This window comes from Schistocerca cancellata, unplaced genomic scaffold (assembly GCF_023864275.1).
Source record: "Schistocerca cancellata isolate TAMUIC-IGC-003103 unplaced genomic scaffold, iqSchCanc2.1 HiC_scaffold_438, whole genome shotgun sequence".
Classification (NCBI taxonomy): Eukaryota; Metazoa; Arthropoda; class Insecta; order Orthoptera; family Acrididae; genus Schistocerca; species Schistocerca cancellata.
The window spans coordinates 27,297-42,972 of NW_026046455.1; the positions used below are offsets into that span (position 1 = coordinate 27,297).

The 15,676-nt window shown below is 53.3% G+C and overlaps 31 non-coding genes across 31 annotated transcripts; all 31 read right to left on the bottom strand.

The window, feature by feature from the left end:
- Positions 1-440: 440 nt before the first annotated feature.
- Positions 441-522, bottom strand: Trnal-uag (transfer RNA leucine (anticodon UAG)). The gene has a single exon. It is a non-coding gene; the product is annotated as a tRNA-Leu (tRNA).
- A 439-nt stretch (positions 523-961) lies between these two features.
- On the bottom strand, positions 962-1,033 carry Trnah-gug (transfer RNA histidin (anticodon GUG)). Its single transcript has one exon. It is a non-coding gene; the product is annotated as a tRNA-His (tRNA).
- Positions 1,034-1,407: 374 nt separating this feature from the next.
- Trnae-cuc (transfer RNA glutamic acid (anticodon CUC)) lies at positions 1,408-1,479 on the bottom strand. The gene has a single exon. It is a non-coding gene; the product is annotated as a tRNA-Glu (tRNA).
- A 444-nt stretch (positions 1,480-1,923) lies between these two features.
- Trnal-uag (transfer RNA leucine (anticodon UAG)) lies at positions 1,924-2,005 on the bottom strand. The gene has a single exon. It is a non-coding gene; the product is annotated as a tRNA-Leu (tRNA).
- A 439-nt stretch (positions 2,006-2,444) lies between these two features.
- On the bottom strand, positions 2,445-2,516 carry Trnah-gug (transfer RNA histidin (anticodon GUG)). Its single transcript has one exon. It is a non-coding gene; the product is annotated as a tRNA-His (tRNA).
- A 374-nt stretch (positions 2,517-2,890) lies between these two features.
- On the bottom strand, positions 2,891-2,962 carry Trnae-cuc (transfer RNA glutamic acid (anticodon CUC)). Its single transcript has one exon. It is a non-coding gene; the product is annotated as a tRNA-Glu (tRNA).
- A 444-nt stretch (positions 2,963-3,406) lies between these two features.
- On the bottom strand, positions 3,407-3,488 carry Trnal-uag (transfer RNA leucine (anticodon UAG)). Its single transcript has one exon. It is a non-coding gene; the product is annotated as a tRNA-Leu (tRNA).
- Positions 3,489-3,927: 439 nt separating this feature from the next.
- On the bottom strand, positions 3,928-3,999 carry Trnah-gug (transfer RNA histidin (anticodon GUG)). Its single transcript has one exon. It is a non-coding gene; the product is annotated as a tRNA-His (tRNA).
- Positions 4,000-4,373: 374 nt separating this feature from the next.
- On the bottom strand, positions 4,374-4,445 carry Trnae-cuc (transfer RNA glutamic acid (anticodon CUC)). The gene has a single exon. It is a non-coding gene; the product is annotated as a tRNA-Glu (tRNA).
- Positions 4,446-4,889: 444 nt separating this feature from the next.
- On the bottom strand, positions 4,890-4,971 carry Trnal-uag (transfer RNA leucine (anticodon UAG)). The gene has a single exon. It is a non-coding gene; the product is annotated as a tRNA-Leu (tRNA).
- Positions 4,972-5,410: 439 nt separating this feature from the next.
- On the bottom strand, positions 5,411-5,482 carry Trnah-gug (transfer RNA histidin (anticodon GUG)). The gene has a single exon. It is a non-coding gene; the product is annotated as a tRNA-His (tRNA).
- A 374-nt stretch (positions 5,483-5,856) lies between these two features.
- On the bottom strand, positions 5,857-5,928 carry Trnae-cuc (transfer RNA glutamic acid (anticodon CUC)). Its single transcript has one exon. It is a non-coding gene; the product is annotated as a tRNA-Glu (tRNA).
- A 444-nt stretch (positions 5,929-6,372) lies between these two features.
- Positions 6,373-6,454, bottom strand: Trnal-uag (transfer RNA leucine (anticodon UAG)). Its single transcript has one exon. It is a non-coding gene; the product is annotated as a tRNA-Leu (tRNA).
- A 439-nt stretch (positions 6,455-6,893) lies between these two features.
- On the bottom strand, positions 6,894-6,965 carry Trnah-gug (transfer RNA histidin (anticodon GUG)). The gene has a single exon. It is a non-coding gene; the product is annotated as a tRNA-His (tRNA).
- A 374-nt stretch (positions 6,966-7,339) lies between these two features.
- On the bottom strand, positions 7,340-7,411 carry Trnae-cuc (transfer RNA glutamic acid (anticodon CUC)). The gene has a single exon. It is a non-coding gene; the product is annotated as a tRNA-Glu (tRNA).
- A 445-nt stretch (positions 7,412-7,856) lies between these two features.
- On the bottom strand, positions 7,857-7,938 carry Trnal-uag (transfer RNA leucine (anticodon UAG)). Its single transcript has one exon. It is a non-coding gene; the product is annotated as a tRNA-Leu (tRNA).
- A 439-nt stretch (positions 7,939-8,377) lies between these two features.
- Positions 8,378-8,449, bottom strand: Trnah-gug (transfer RNA histidin (anticodon GUG)). The gene has a single exon. It is a non-coding gene; the product is annotated as a tRNA-His (tRNA).
- Positions 8,450-8,823: 374 nt separating this feature from the next.
- Trnae-cuc (transfer RNA glutamic acid (anticodon CUC)) lies at positions 8,824-8,895 on the bottom strand. Its single transcript has one exon. It is a non-coding gene; the product is annotated as a tRNA-Glu (tRNA).
- A 444-nt stretch (positions 8,896-9,339) lies between these two features.
- On the bottom strand, positions 9,340-9,421 carry Trnal-uag (transfer RNA leucine (anticodon UAG)). Its single transcript has one exon. It is a non-coding gene; the product is annotated as a tRNA-Leu (tRNA).
- A 439-nt stretch (positions 9,422-9,860) lies between these two features.
- Trnan-guu (transfer RNA asparagine (anticodon GUU)) lies at positions 9,861-9,933 on the bottom strand. The gene has a single exon. It is a non-coding gene; the product is annotated as a tRNA-Asn (tRNA).
- A 374-nt stretch (positions 9,934-10,307) lies between these two features.
- On the bottom strand, positions 10,308-10,379 carry Trnae-cuc (transfer RNA glutamic acid (anticodon CUC)). Its single transcript has one exon. It is a non-coding gene; the product is annotated as a tRNA-Glu (tRNA).
- A 444-nt stretch (positions 10,380-10,823) lies between these two features.
- On the bottom strand, positions 10,824-10,905 carry Trnal-uag (transfer RNA leucine (anticodon UAG)). The gene has a single exon. It is a non-coding gene; the product is annotated as a tRNA-Leu (tRNA).
- Positions 10,906-11,344: 439 nt separating this feature from the next.
- Positions 11,345-11,416, bottom strand: Trnah-gug (transfer RNA histidin (anticodon GUG)). The gene has a single exon. It is a non-coding gene; the product is annotated as a tRNA-His (tRNA).
- Positions 11,417-11,790: 374 nt separating this feature from the next.
- Positions 11,791-11,862, bottom strand: Trnae-cuc (transfer RNA glutamic acid (anticodon CUC)). The gene has a single exon. It is a non-coding gene; the product is annotated as a tRNA-Glu (tRNA).
- Positions 11,863-12,306: 444 nt separating this feature from the next.
- Trnal-uag (transfer RNA leucine (anticodon UAG)) lies at positions 12,307-12,389 on the bottom strand. The gene has a single exon. It is a non-coding gene; the product is annotated as a tRNA-Leu (tRNA).
- Positions 12,390-12,828: 439 nt separating this feature from the next.
- On the bottom strand, positions 12,829-12,900 carry Trnah-gug (transfer RNA histidin (anticodon GUG)). Its single transcript has one exon. It is a non-coding gene; the product is annotated as a tRNA-His (tRNA).
- A 375-nt stretch (positions 12,901-13,275) lies between these two features.
- On the bottom strand, positions 13,276-13,347 carry Trnae-cuc (transfer RNA glutamic acid (anticodon CUC)). The gene has a single exon. It is a non-coding gene; the product is annotated as a tRNA-Glu (tRNA).
- A 445-nt stretch (positions 13,348-13,792) lies between these two features.
- On the bottom strand, positions 13,793-13,874 carry Trnal-uag (transfer RNA leucine (anticodon UAG)). The gene has a single exon. It is a non-coding gene; the product is annotated as a tRNA-Leu (tRNA).
- A 439-nt stretch (positions 13,875-14,313) lies between these two features.
- Positions 14,314-14,385, bottom strand: Trnah-gug (transfer RNA histidin (anticodon GUG)). Its single transcript has one exon. It is a non-coding gene; the product is annotated as a tRNA-His (tRNA).
- A 374-nt stretch (positions 14,386-14,759) lies between these two features.
- Trnae-cuc (transfer RNA glutamic acid (anticodon CUC)) lies at positions 14,760-14,832 on the bottom strand. Its single transcript has one exon. It is a non-coding gene; the product is annotated as a tRNA-Glu (tRNA).
- A 444-nt stretch (positions 14,833-15,276) lies between these two features.
- Positions 15,277-15,358, bottom strand: Trnal-uag (transfer RNA leucine (anticodon UAG)). Its single transcript has one exon. It is a non-coding gene; the product is annotated as a tRNA-Leu (tRNA).
- Between the last annotated feature and the right edge of the window lie 318 nt (positions 15,359-15,676).

Consider the following 15,676-nt stretch of genomic DNA (forward strand, 5'->3'; position numbering starts at 1 on the left):
AACGCCAGTGCTCCTCCAGCGAACGCAGCAACCACCCACGATTAACTGACGACAACTGTAAAAAATCCACTCTCGCACGCTATAGAACGGCATGCTCTGGACGCATATCGTGGAGACGAACGCCAGCAGTGATGAGAGCAAAAGGCGCCTACAAATCCTGCCGTTGCACCACGTACTGTTCTACGACAATTCACGAAGCAGACGCTCACGCCTTGTTGTGCTGTTTCCTTTGCGGGCAATGAGTGCATGTGACTTCGATGCAGGAAACATTACACGTTTGGCAGCAGTGGGATTCGAACCCACGCCTCCGAAGAGACTTGTGCCTGAAACCAGCGCCTGAGACCGCTCGGCCACGCTACCTACGCAACACGCGCGTCACATGAGCTGCGTCCTACTCCACGAGAACACACAGCAACGGCACAAAAATGAGACGCCAAAATTGGCAATGGTGGGATTCGAACCCACGCCTCCGAAGAGACTGGTGCCTAAAACCAGCGCCTTAGACCGCTCGGCCACGTTACCCTTGCAAGAGCGGCGGCAAAACGTTCCCTTTGTACTACAAAGATCACTTCGAAATGGAAGTATCTTGGCAATCGCCGTGCCATGTATTTTCACTGCTCTCCCACTGGAAGCGTCTCTTTAGGCCACCCACAACAAGAAAATGCCGTGCCCGCCATATGGTAGCGACGCCACTTGTCTGTAGCTGTCGTAGTTAAGGAGACAGCATCAAGAGACGTTTTCGTGCCGTGACCAGGTTTCGAACCTGGGCTTTCCGTAACCACTAAAGTATCGTAGCTGTACCTGTCAGGCGGAGCTAGAATGCTCCATGTAACAAACATATGTGAGCTCAAGTACAAACTGCGGCCTGCGGAACACGAGTGAAAAACCAAGAAAGCACTGTGATTTCGAGTACTCGTGCACTATCGTCAATGCAACGGCAGCAAGGAAAAACTTTCAAAATTGCCGTGACCAGGATTCGAACCTGGGTTATTGCGGCCACAACGCAATGTCCTAACCACTAGACGATCACGGCCACGGAGGCGCCCCCGAAAGCAGCTGGCTGGAATGCAAGTGTCGATACACAGCAAAGCCTAGGCCAAGGTGTACGCCACAGCAGTGGCAGACACGGTCTCCATCACATGCATACGAGCAGATGAACGTGCCTGCGCTGTCGGGACACTAACTACAGTGGTTAGCTGCATTCACCTCCGTGGCAATGTCTTGCAGTCCTCCAAGCCTCTTGACTACAGACATGTGACTCGATAACAAGTGGACAGACGCAGCATCTCTCTCGCCGTCGGGTGTTGCCTCGAATCATACTTAACGTGGCTTTCTGCACGCGTCAGCGTAGCGTCAGTCGAGCAAAGTCGAGACAAGTCGCATAAGAGGAGCAACAAAAACGCGCATTTCCGGTACCGGGAATCGAACCCGGGCCTCCTGGGTGAGAGCCAGGTATCCTAGCCACTAGACTACACCGGATTACAACGCCAGTGCTCCTCCAGCGAACGCAGCAACCACCCACGATTAACTGACGACAACTGTAAAAAATCCACTCTCGCACGCTATAGAACGGCATGCTCTGGACGCATATCGTGGAGACGAACGCCAGCAGTGATGAGAGCAAAAGGCGCCTACAAATCCTGCCGTTGCACCACGTACTGTTCTACGACAATTCACGAAGCAGACGCTCACGCCTTGTTGTGCTGTTTCCTTTGCGGGCAATGAGTGCATGTGACTTCGATGCAGGAAACATTACACGTTTGGCAGCAGTGGGATTCGAACCCACGCCTCCGAAGAGACTTGTGCCTGAAACCAGCGCCTGAGACCGCTCGGCCACGCTACCTACGCAACACGCGCGTCACATGAGCTGCGTCCTACTCCACGAGAACACACAGCAACGGCACAAAAATGAGACGCCAAAATTGGCAACGGTGGGATTCGAACCCACGCCTCCGAAGAGACTGGTGCCTAAAACCAGCGCCTTAGACCGCTCGGCCACGTTACCCTTGCAAGAGCGGCGGCAAAACGTTCCCTTTGTACTACAAAGATCACTTCGAAATGGAAGTATCTTGGCAATCGCCGTGCCATGTATTTTCACTGCTCTCCCACTGGAAGCGTCTCTTTAGGCCACCCACAACAAGAAAATGCCGTGCCCGCCATATGGTAGCGACGCCACTTGTCTGTAGCTGTCGTAGTTAAGGAGACAGCATCAAGAGACGTTTTCGTGCCGTGACCAGGTTTCGAACCTGGGCTTTCCGTAACCACTAAAGTATCGTAGCTGTACCTGTCAGGCGGAGCTAGAATGCTCCATGTAACAAACATATGTGAGCTCAAGTACAAACTGCGGCCTGCGGAACACGAGTGAAAAACCAAGAAAGCACTGTGATTTCGAGTACTCGTGCACTATCGTCAATGCAACGGCAGCAAGGAAAAACTTTCAAAATTGCCGTGACCAGGATTCGAACCTGGGTTATTGCGGCCACAACGCAATGTCCTAACCACTAGACGATCACGGCCACGGAGGCGCCCCCGAAAGCAGCTGGCTGGAATGCAAGTGTCGATACACAGCAAAGCCTAGGCCAAGGTGTACGCCACAGCAGTGGCAGACACGGTCTCCATCACATGCATACGAGCAGATGAACGTGCCTGCGCTGTCGGGACACTAACTACAGTGGTTAGCTGCATTCACCTCCGTGGCAATGTCTTGCAGTCCTCCAAGCCTCTTGACTACAGACATGTGACTCGATAACAAGTGGACAGACGCAGCATCTCTCTCGCCGTCGGGTGTTGCCTCGAATCATACTTAACGTGGCTTTCTGCACGCGTCAGCGTAGCGTCAGTCGAGCAAAGTCGAGACAAGTCGCATAAGAGGAGCAACAAAAACGCGCATTTCCGGTACCGGGAATCGAACCCGGGCCTCCTGGGTGAGAGCCAGGTATCCTAGCCACTAGACTACACCGGATTACAACGCCAGTGCTCCTCCAGCGAACGCAGCAACCACCCACGATTAACTGACGACAACTGTAAAAAATCCACTCTCGCACGCTATAGAACGGCATGCTCTGGACGCATATCGTGGAGACGAACGCCAGCAGTGATGAGAGCAAAAGGCGCCTACAAATCCTGCCGTTGCACCACGTACTGTTCTACGACAATTCACGAAGCAGACGCTCACGCCTTGTTGTGCTGTTTCCTTTGCGGGCAATGAGTGCATGTGACTTCGATGCAGGAAACATTACACGTTTGGCAGCAGTGGGATTCGAACCCACGCCTCCGAAGAGACTTGTGCCTGAAACCAGCGCCTGAGACCGCTCGGCCACGCTACCTACGCAACACGCGCGTCACATGAGCTGCGTCCTACTCCACGAGAACACACAGCAACGGCACAAAAATGAGACGCCAAAATTGGCAATGGTGGGATTCGAACCCACGCCTCCGAAGAGACTGGTGCCTAAAACCAGCGCCTTAGACCGCTCGGCCACGTTACCCTTGCAAGAGCGGCGGCAAAACGTTCCCTTTGTACTACAAAGATCACTTCGAAATGGAAGTATCTTGGCAATCGCCGTGCCATGTATTTTCACTGCTCTCCCACTGGAAGCGTCTCTTTAGGCCACCCACAACAAGAAAATGCCGTGCCCGCCATATGGTAGCGACGCCACTTGTCTGTAGCTGTCGTAGTTAAGGAGACAGCATCAAGAGACGTTTTCGTGCCGTGACCAGGTTTCGAACCTGGGCTTTCCGTAACCACTAAAGTATCGTAGCTGTACCTGTCAGGCGGAGCTAGAATGCTCCATGTAACAAACATATGTGAGCTCAAGTACAAACTGCGGCCTGCGGAACACGAGTGAAAAACCAAGAAAGCACTGTGATTTCGAGTACTCGTGCACTATCGTCAATGCAACGGCAGCAAGGAAAAACTTTCAAAATTGCCGTGACCAGGATTCGAACCTGGGTTATTGCGGCCACAACGCAATGTCCTAACCACTAGACGATCACGGCCACGGAGGCGCCCCCGAAAGCAGCTGGCTGGAATGCAAGTGTCGATACACAGCAAAGCCTAGGCCAAGGTGTACGCCACAGCAGTGGCAGACACGGTCTCCATCACATGCATACGAGCAGATGAACGTGCCTGCGCTGTCGGGACACTAACTACAGTGGTTAGCTGCATTCACCTCCGTGGCAATGTCTTGCAGTCCTCCAAGCCTCTTGACTACAGACATGTGACTCGATAACAAGTGGACAGACGCAGCATCTCTCTCGCCGTCGGGTGTTGCCTCGAATCATACTTAACGTGGCTTTCTGCACGCGTCAGCGTAGCGTCAGTCGAGCAAAGTCGAGACAAGTCGCATAAGAGGAGCAACAAAAACGCGCATTTCCGGTACCGGGAATCGAACCCGGGCCTCCTGGGTGAGAGCCAGGTATCCTAGCCACTAGACTACACCGGATTACAACGCCAGTGCTCCTCCAGCGAACGCAGCAACCACCCACGATTAACTGACGACAACTGTAAAAAATCCACTCTCGCACGCTATAGAACGGCATGCTCTGGACGCATATCGTGGAGACGAACGCCAGCAGTGATGAGAGCAAAAGGCGCCTACAAATCCTGCCGTTGCACCACGTACTGTTCTACGACAATTCACGAAGCAGACGCTCACGCCTTGTTGTGCTGTTTCCTTTGCGGGCAATGAGTGCATGTGACTTCGATGCAGGAAACATTACACGTTTGGCAGCAGTGGGATTCGAACCCACGCCTCCGAAGAGACTTGTGCCTGAAACCAGCGCCTGAGACCGCTCGGCCACGCTACCTACGCAACACGCGCGTCACATGAGCTGCGTCCTACTCCACGAGAACACACAGCAACGGCACAAAAATGAGACGCCAAAATTGGCAACGGTGGGATTCGAACCCACGCCTCCGAAGAGACTGGTGCCTAAAACCAGCGCCTTAGACCGCTCGGCCACGTTACCCTTGCAAGAGCGGCGGCAAAACGTTCCCTTTGTACTACAAAGATCACTTCGAAATGGAAGTATCTTGGCAATCGCCGTGCCATGTATTTTCACTGCTCTCCCACTGGAAGCGTCTCTTTAGGCCACCCACAACAAGAAAATGCCGTGCCCGCCATATGGTAGCGACGCCACTTGTCTGTAGCTGTCGTAGTTAAGGAGACAGCATCAAGAGACGTTTTCGTGCCGTGACCAGGTTTCGAACCTGGGCTTTCCGTAACCACTAAAGTATCGTAGCTGTACCTGTCAGGCGGAGCTAGAATGCTCCATGTAACAAACATATGTGAGCTCAAGTACAAACTGCGGCCTGCGGAACACGAGTGAAAAACCAAGAAAGCACTGTGATTTCGAGTACTCGTGCACTATCGTCAATGCAACGGCAGCAAGGAAAAACTTTCAAAATTGCCGTGACCAGGATTCGAACCTGGGTTATTGCGGCCACAACGCAATGTCCTAACCACTAGACGATCACGGCCACGGAGGCGCCCCCGAAAGCAGCTGGCTGGAATGCAAGTGTCGATACACAGCAAAGCCTAGGCCAAGGTGTACGCCACAGCAGTGGCAGACACGGTCTCCATCACATGCATACGAGCAGATGAACGTGCCTGCGCTGTCGGGACACTAACTACAGTGGTTAGCTGCATTCACCTCCGTGGCAATGTCTTGCAGTCCTCCAAGCCTCTTGACTACAGACATGTGACTCGATAACAAGTGGACAGACGCAGCATCTCTCTCGCCGTCGGGTGTTGCCTCGAATCATACTTAACGTGGCTTTCTGCACGCGTCAGCGTAGCGTCAGTCGAGCAAAGTCGAGACAAGTCGCATAAGAGGAGCAACAAAAACGCGCATTTCCGGTACCGGGAATCGAACCCGGGCCTCCTGGGTGAGAGCCAGGTATCCTAGCCACTAGACTACACCGGATTACAACGCCAGTGCTCCTCCAGCGAACGCAGCAACCACCCACGATTAACTGACGACAACTGTAAAAAATCCACTCTCGCACGCTATAGAACGGCATGCTCTGGACGCATATCGTGGAGACGAACGCCAGCAGTGATGAGAGCAAAAGGCGCCTACAAATCCTGCCGTTGCACCACGTACTGTTCTACGACAATTCACGAAGCAGACGCTCACGCCTTGTTGTGCTGTTTCCTTTGCGGGCAATGAGTGCATGTGACTTCGATGCAGGAAACATTACACGTTTGGCAGCAGTGGGATTCGAACCCACGCCTCCGAAGAGACTTGTGCCTGAAACCAGCGCCTGAGACCGCTCGGCCACGCTACCTACGCAACACGCGCGTCACATGAGCTGCGTCCTACTCCACGAGAACACACAGCAACGGCACAAAAATGAGACGCCAAAATTGGCAACGGTGGGATTCGAACCCACGCCTCCGAAGAGACTGGTGCCTAAAACCAGCGCCTTAGACCGCTCGGCCACGTTACCCTTGCAAGAGCGGCGGCAAAACGTTCCCTTTGTACTACAAAGATCACTTCGAAATGGAAGTATCTTGGCAATCGCCGTGCCATGTATTTTCACTGCTCTCCCACTGGAAGCGTCTCTTTAGGCCACCCACAACAAGAAAATGCCGTGCCCGCCATATGGTAGCGACGCCACTTGTCTGTAGCTGTCGTAGTTAAGGAGACAGCATCAAGAGACGTTTTCGTGCCGTGACCAGGTTTCGAACCTGGGCTTTCCGTAACCACTAAAGTATCGTAGCTGTACCTGTCAGGCGGAGCTAGAATGCTCCATGTAACAAACATATGTGAGCTCAAGTACAAACTGCGGCCTGCGGAACACGAGTGAAAAACCAAGAAAGCACTGTGATTTCGAGTACTCGTGCACTATCGTCAATGCAACGGCAGCAAGGAAAAACTTTCAAAATTGCCGTGACCAGGATTCGAACCTGGGTTATTGCGGCCACAACGCAATGTCCTAACCACTAGACGATCACGGCCACGGAGGCGCCCCCGAAAGCAGCTGGCTGGAATGCAAGTGTCGATACACAGCAAAGCCTAGGCCAAGGTGTACGCCACAGCAGTGGCAGACACGGTCTCCATCACATGCATACGAGCAGATGAACGTGCCTGCGCTGTCGGGACACTAACTACAGTGGTTAGCTGCATTCACCTCCGTGGCAATGTCTTGCAGTCCTCCAAGCCTCTTGACTACAGACATGTGACTCGATAACAAGTGGACAGACGCAGCATCTCTCTCGCCGTCGGGTGTTGCCTCGAATCATACTTAACGTGGCTTTCTGCACGCGTCAGCGTAGCGTCAGTCGAGCAAAGTCGAGACAAGTCGCATAAGAGGAGCAACAAAAACGCGCATTTCCGGTACCGGGAATCGAACCCGGGCCTCCTGGGTGAGAGCCAGGTATCCTAGCCACTAGACTACACCGGATTACAACGCCAGTGCTCCTCCAGCGAACGCAGCAACCACCCACGATTAACTGACGACAACTGTAAAAAATCCACTCTCGCACGCTATAGAACGGCATGCTCTGGACGCATATCGTGGAGACGAACGCCAGCAGTGATGAGAGCAAAAGGCGCCTACAAATCCTGCCGTTGCACCACGTACTGTTCTACGACAATTCACGAAGCAGACGCTCACGCCTTGTTGTGCTGTTTCCTTTGCGGGCAATGAGTGCATGTGACTTCGATGCAGGAAACATTACACGTTTGGCAGCAGTGGGATTCGAACCCACGCCTCCGAAGAGACTTGTGCCTGAAACCAGCGCCTGAGACCGCTCGGCCACGCTACCCTACGCAACACGCGCGTCACATGAGCTGCGTCCTACTCCACGAGAACACACAGCAACGGCACAAAAATGAGACGCCAAAATTGGCAACGGTGGGATTCGAACCCACGCCTCCGAAGAGACTGGTGCCTAAAACCAGCGCCTTAGACCGCTCGGCCACGTTACCCTTGCAAGAGCGGCGGCAAAACGTTCCCTTTGTACTACAAAGATCACTTCGAAATGGAAGTATCTTGGCAATCGCCGTGCCATGTATTTTCACTGCTCTCCCACTGGAAGCGTCTCTTTAGGCCACCCACAACAAGAAAATGCCGTGCCCGCCATATGGTAGCGACGCCACTTGTCTGTAGCTGTCGTAGTTAAGGAGACAGCATCAAGAGACGTTTTCGTGCCGTGACCAGGTTTCGAACCTGGGCTTTCCGTAACCACTAAAGTATCGTAGCTGTACCTGTCAGGCGGAGCTAGAATGCTCCATGTAACAAACATATGTGAGCTCAAGTACAAACTGCGGCCTGCGGAACACGAGTGAAAAACCAAGAAAGCACTGTGATTTCGAGTACTCGTGCACTATCGTCAATGCAACGGCAGCAAGGAAAAACTTTCAAAATTGCCGTGACCAGGATTCGAACCTGGGTTATTGCGGCCACAACGCAATGTCCTAACCACTAGACGATCACGGCCACGGAGGCGCCCCCGAAAGCAGCTGGCTGGAATGCAAGTGTCGATACACAGCAAAGCCTAGGCCAAGGTGTACGCCACAGCAGTGGCAGACACGGTCTCCATCACATGCATACGAGCAGATGAACGTGCCTGCGCTGTCGGGACACTAACTACAGTGGTTAGCTGCATTCACCTCCGTGGCAATGTCTTGCAGTCCTCCAAGCCTCTTGACTACAGACATGTGACTCGATAACAAGTGGACAGACGCAGCATCTCTCTCGCCGTCGGGTGTTGCCTCGAATCATACTTAACGTGGCTTTCTGCACGCGTCAGCGTAGCGTCAGTCGAGCAAAGTCGAGACAAGTCGCATAAGAGGAGCAACAAAAACGCGCATTTCCGGTACCGGGAATCGAACCCGGGCCTCCTGGGTGAGAGCCAGGTATCCTAGCCACTAGACTACACCGGATTACAACGCCAGTGCTCCTCCAGCGAACGCAGCAACCACCCACGATTAACTGACGACAACTGTAAAAAATCCACTCTCGCACGCTATAGAACGGCATGCTCTGGACGCATATCGTGGAGACGAACGCCAGCAGTGATGAGAGCAAAAGGCGCCTACAAATCCTGCCGTTGCACCACGTACTGTTCTACGACAATTCACGAAGCAGACGCTCACGCCTTGTTGTGCTGTTTCCTTTGCGGGCAATGAGTGCATGTGACTTCGATGCAGGAAACATTACACGTTTGGCAGCAGTGGGATTCGAACCCACGCCTCCGAAGAGACTTGTGCCTGAAACCAGCGCCTGAGACCGCTCGGCCACGCTACCTACGCAACACGCGCGTCACATGAGCTGCGTCCTACTCCACGAGAACACACAGCAACGGCACAAAAATGAGACGCCAAAATTGGCAATGGTGGGATTCGAACCCACGCCTCCGAAGAGACTGGTGCCTAAAACCAGCGCCTTAGACCGCTCGGCCACGTTACCCTTGCAAGAGCGGCGGCAAAACGTTCCCTTTGTACTACAAAGATCACTTCGAAATGGAAGTATCTTGGCAATCGCCGTGCCATGTATTTTCACTGCTCTCCCACTGGAAGCGTCTCTTTAGGCCACCCACAACAAGAAAATGCCGTGCCCGCCATATGGTAGCGACGCCACTTGTCTGTAGCTGTCGTAGTTAAGGAGACAGCATCAAGAGACGTTTTCGTGCCGTGACCAGGTTTCGAACCTGGGCTTTCCGTAACCACTAAAGTATCGTAGCTGTACCTGTCAGGCGGAGCTAGAATGCTCCATGTAACAAACATATGTGAGCTCAAGTACAAACTGCGGCCTGCGGAACACGAGTGAAAAACCAAGAAAGCACTGTGATTTCGAGTACTCGTGCACTATCGTCAATGCAACGGCAGCAAGGAAAAACTTTCAAAATTGCCGTGACCAGGATTCGAACCTGGGTTATTGCGGCCAACAACGCAATGTCCTAACCACTAGACGATCACGGCCACGGAGGCGCCCCCGAAAGCAGCTGGCTGGAATGCAAGTGTCGATACACAGCAAAGCCTAGGCCAAGGTGTACGCCACAGCAGTGGCAGACACGGTCTCCATCACATGCATACGAGCAGATGAACGTGCCTGCGCTGTCGGGACACTAACTACAGTGGTTAGCTGCATTCACCTCCGTGGCAATGTCTTGCAGTCCTCCAAGCCTCTTGACTACAGACATGTGACTCGATAACAAGTGGACAGACGCAGCATCTCTCTCGCCGTCGGGTGTTGCCTCGAATCATACTTAACGTGGCTTTCTGCACGCGTCAGCGTAGCGTCAGTCGAGCAAAGTCGAGACAAGTCGCATAAGAGGAGCAACAAAAACGCGCATTTCCGGTACCGGGAATCGAACCCGGGCCTCCTGGGTGAGAGCCAGGTATCCTAGCCACTAGACTACACCGGATTACAACGCCAGTGCTCCTCCAGCGAACGCAGCAACCACCCACGATTAACTGACGACAACTGTAAAAAATCCACTCTCGCACGCTATAGAACGGCATGCTCTGGACGCATATCGTGGAGACGAACGCCAGCAGTGATGAGAGCAAAAGGCGCCTACAAATCCTGCCGTTGCACCACGTACTGTTCTACGACAATTCACGAAGCAGACGCTCACGCCTTGTTGTGCTGTTTCCTTTGCGGGCAATGAGTGCATGTGACTTCGATGCAGGAAACATTACACGTTTGGCAGCAGTGGGATTCGAACCCACGCCTCCGAAGAGACTTGTGCCTGAAACCAGCGCCTGAGACCGCTCGGCCACGCTACCTACGCAACACGCGCGTCACATGAGCTGCGTCCTACTCCACGAGAACACACAGCAACGGCACAAAAATGAGACGCCAAAATTGGCAACGGTGGGATTCGAACCCACGCCTCCGAAGAGACTGGTGCCTAAAACCAGCGCCTTAGACCGCTCGGCCACGTTACCCTTGCAAGAGCGGCGGCAAAACGTTCCCTTTGTACTACAAAGATCACTTCGAAATGGAAGTATCTTGGCAATCGCCGTGCCATGTATTTTCACTGCTCTCCCACTGGAAGCGTCTCTTTAGGCCACCCACAACAAGAAAATGCCGTGCCCGCCATATGGTAGCGACGCCACTTGTCTGTAGCTGTCGTAGTTAAGGAGACAGCATCAAGAGACGTTTTCGTGCCGTGACCAGGTTTCGAACCTGGGCTTTCCGTAACCACTAAAGTATCGTAGCTGTACCTGTCAGGCGGAGCTAGAATGCTCCATGTAACAAACATATGTGAGCTCAAGTACAAACTGCGGCCTGCGGAACACGAGTGAAAAACCAAGAAAGCACTGTGATTTCGAGTACTCGTGCACTATCGTCAATGCAACGGCAGCAAGGAAAAACTTTCAAAATTGCCGTGACCAGGATTCGAACCTGGGTTATTGCGGCCACAACGCAATGTCCTAACCACTAGACGATCACGGCCACGGAGGCGCCCCCGAAAGCAGCTGGCTGGAATGCAAGTGTCGATACACAGCAAAGCCTAGGCCAAGGTGTACGCCACAGCAGTGGCAGACACGGTCTCCATCACATGCATACGAGCAGATGAACGTGCCTGCGCTGTCGGGACACTAACTACAGTGGTTAGCTGCATTCACCTCCGTGGCAATGTCTTGCAGTCCTCCAAGCCTCTTGACTACAGACATGTGACTCGATAACAAGTGGACAGACGCAGCATCTCTCTCGCCGTCGGGTGTTGCCTCGAATCATACTTAACGTGGCTTTCTGCACGCGTCAGCGTAGCGTCAGTCGAGCAAAGTCGAGACAAGTCGCATAAGAGGAGCAACAAAAACGCGCATTTCCGGTACCGGGAATCGAACCCGGGCCTCCTGGGTGAGAGCCAGGTATCCTAGCCACTAGACTACACCGGATTACAACGCCAGTGCTCCTCCAGCGAACGCAGCAACCACCCACGATTAACTGACGACAACTGTAAAAAATCCACTCTCGCACGCTATAGAACGGCATGCTCTGGACGCATATCGTGGAGACGAACGCCAGCAGTGATGAGAGCAAAAGGCGCCTACAAATCCTGCCGTTGCACCACGTACTGTTCTACGACAATTCACGAAGCAGACGCTCACGCCTTGTTGTGCTGTTTCCTTTGCGGGCAATGAGTGCATGTGACTTCGATGCAGGAAACATTACACGTTTGGCAGCAGTGGGATTCGAACCCACGCCTCCGAAGAGACTTGTGCCTGAAACCAGCGCCTGAGACCGCTCGGCCACGCTACCTACGCAACACGCGCGTCACATGAGCTGCGTCCTACTCCACGAGAACACACAGCAACGGCACAAAAATGAGACGCCAAAATTGGCAACGGTGGGATTCGAACCCACGCCTCCGAAGAGACTGGTGGCCTAAAACCAGCGCCTTAGACCGCTCGGCCACGTTACCCTTGCAAGAGCGGCGGCAAAACGTTCCCTTTGTACTACAAAGATCACTTCGAAATGGAAGTATCTTGGCAATCGCCGTGCCATGTATTTTCACTGCTCTCCCACTGGAAGCGTCTCTTTAGGCCACCCACAACAAGAAAATGCCGTGCCCGCCATATGGTAGCGACGCCACTTGTCTGTAGCTGTCGTAGTTAAGGAGACAGCATCAAGAGACGTTTTCGTGCCGTGACCAGGTTTCGAACCTGGGCTTTCCGTAACCACTAAAGTATCGTAGCTGTACCTGTCAGGCGGAGCTAGAATGCTCCATGTAACAAACATATGTGAGCTCAAGTACAAACTGCGGCCTGCGGAACACGAGTGAAAAACCAAGAAAGCACTGTGATTTCGAGTACTCGTGCACTATCGTCAATGCAACGGCAGCAAGGAAAAACTTTCAAAATTGCCGTGACCAGGATTCGAACCTGGGTTATTGCGGCCACAACGCAATGTCCTAACCACTAGACGATCACGGCCCACGGAGGCGCCCCCGAAAGCAGCTGGCTGGAATGCAAGTGTCGATACACAGCAAAGCCTAGGCCAAGGTGTACGCCACAGCAGTGGCAGACACGGTCTCCATCACATGCATACGAGCAGATGAACGTGCCTGCGCTGTCGGGACACTAACTACAGTGGTTAGCTGCATTCACCTCCGTGGCAATGTCTTGCAGTCCTCCAAGCCTCTTGACTACAGACATGTGACTCGATAACAAGTGGACAGACGCAGCATCTCTCTCGCCGTCGGGTGTTGCCTCGAATCATACTTAACGTGGCTTTCTGCACGCGTCAGCGTAGCGTCAGTCGAGCAAAGTCGAGACAAGTCGCATAAGAGGAGCAACAAAAACGCGCATTTCCGGTACCGGGAATCGAACCCGGGCCTCCTGGGTGAGAGCCAGGTATCCTAGCCACTAGACTACACCGGATTACAACGCCAGTGCTCCTCCAGCGAACGCAGCAACCACCCACGATTAACTGACGACAACTGTAAAAAATCCACTCTCGCACGCTATAGAACGGCATGCTCTGGACGCATATCGTGGAGACGAACGCCAGCAAGTGATGAGAGCAAAAGGCGCCTACAAATCCTGCCGTTGCACCACGTACTGTTCTACGACAATTCACGAAGCAGACGCTCACGCCTTGTTGTGCTGTTTCCTTTGCGGGCAATGAGTGCATGTGACTTCGATGCAGGAAACATTACACGTTTGGCAGCAGTGGGATTCGAACCCACGCCTCCGAAGAGACTTGTGCCTGAAACCAGCGCCTGAGACCGCTCGGCCACGCTACCTACGCAACACGCGCGTCACATGAGCTGCGTCCTACTCCACGAGAACACACAGCAACGGCACAAAAATGAGACGCCAAAATTGGCAACGGTGGGATTCGAACCCACGCCTCCGAAGAGACTGGTGCCTAAAACCAGCGCCTTAGACCGCTCGGCCACGTTACCCTTGCAAGAGCGGCGGCAAAACGTTCCCTTTGTACTACAAAGATCACTTCGAAATGGAAGTATCTTGGCAATCGCCGTGCCATGTATTTTCACTGCTCTCCCACTGGAAGCGTCTCTTTAGGCCACCCACAACAAGAAAATGCCGTGCCCGCCATATGGTAGCGACGCCACTTGTCTGTAGCTGTCGTAGTTAAGGAGACAGCATCAAGAGACGTTTTCGTGCCGTGACCAGGTTTCGAACCTGGGCTTTCCGTAACCACTAAAGTATCGTAGCTGTACCTGTCAGGCGCGAGCTAGAATGCTCCATGTAACAAACATATGTGAGCTCAAGTACAAACTGCGGCCTGCGGAACACGAGTGAAAAACCAAGAAAGCACTGTGATTTCGAGTACTCGTGCACTATCGTCAATGCAACGGCAGCAAGGAAAAACTTTCAAATTGCCGTGACCAGGATTCGAACCTGGGTTATTGCGGCCACAACGCAATGTCCTAACCACTAGACGATCACGGCCACGGAGGCGCCCCCGAAAGCAGCTGGCTGGAATGCAAGTGTCGATACACAGCAAAGCCTAGGCCAAGGTGTACGCCACAGCAGTGGCAGACACGGTCTCCATCACATGCATACGAGCAGATGAACGTGCCTGCGCTGTCGGGACACTAACTACAGTGGTTAGCTGCATTCACCTCCGTGGCAATGTCTTGCAGTCCTCCAAGCCTCTTGACTACAGACATGTGACTCGATAACAAGTGGACAGACGCAGCATCTCTCTCGCCGTCGGGTGTTGCCTCGAATCATACTTAACGTGGCTTTCTGCACGCGTCAGCGTAGCGTCAGTCGAGCAAAGTCGAGACAAGTCGCATAAGAGGAGCAACAAAAACGCGCATTTCCGGTACCGGGAATCGAAACCCGGGCCTCCTGGGTGAGAGCCAGGTATCCTAGCCACTAGACTACACCGGATTACAACGCCAGTGCTCCTCCAGCGAACGCAGCAACCACCCACGATTAACTGACGACAACTGTAAAAAATCCACTCTCGCACGCTATAGAACGGCATGCTCTGGACGCATATCGTGGAGACGAACGCCAGCAGTGATGAGAGCAAAAGGCGCCTACAAATCCTGCCGTTGCACCACGTACTGTTCTACGACAATTCACGAAGCAGACGCTCACGCCTTGTTGTGCTGTTTCCTTTGCGGGCAATGAGTGCATGTGACTTCGATGCAGGAAACATTACACGTTTGGCAGCAGTGGGATTCGAACCCACGCCTCCGAAGAGACTTGTGCCTGAAACCAGCGCCTGAGACCGCTCGGCCACGCTACCTACGCAACACGCGCGTCACATGAGCTGCGTCCTACTCCACGAGAACACACAGCAACGGCACAAAAATGAGACGCCAAAATTGGCAACGGTGGGATTCGAACCCACGCCTCCGAAGAGACTGGTGCCTAAAACCAGCGCCTTAGACCGCTCGGCCACGTTACCCTTGCAAGAGCGGCGGCAAAACGTTCCCTTTGTACTACAAAGATCACTTCGAAATGGAAGTATCTTGGCAATCGCCGTGCCATGTATTTTCACTGCTCTCCCACTGGAAGCGTCTCTTTAGGCCACCCACAACAAGAAAATGCCGTGCCCGCCATATGGTAGCGACGCCACTTGTCTGTAGCTGTCGTAGTTAAGGAGACAGCATCAAGAGACGTTTTCGTGCCGTGACCAGGTTTCGAACCTGGGCTTTCCGTAACCACTAAAGTATCGTAGCTGTACCTGTCAGGCGGAGCTAGAATGCTCCATGTAACAAACATA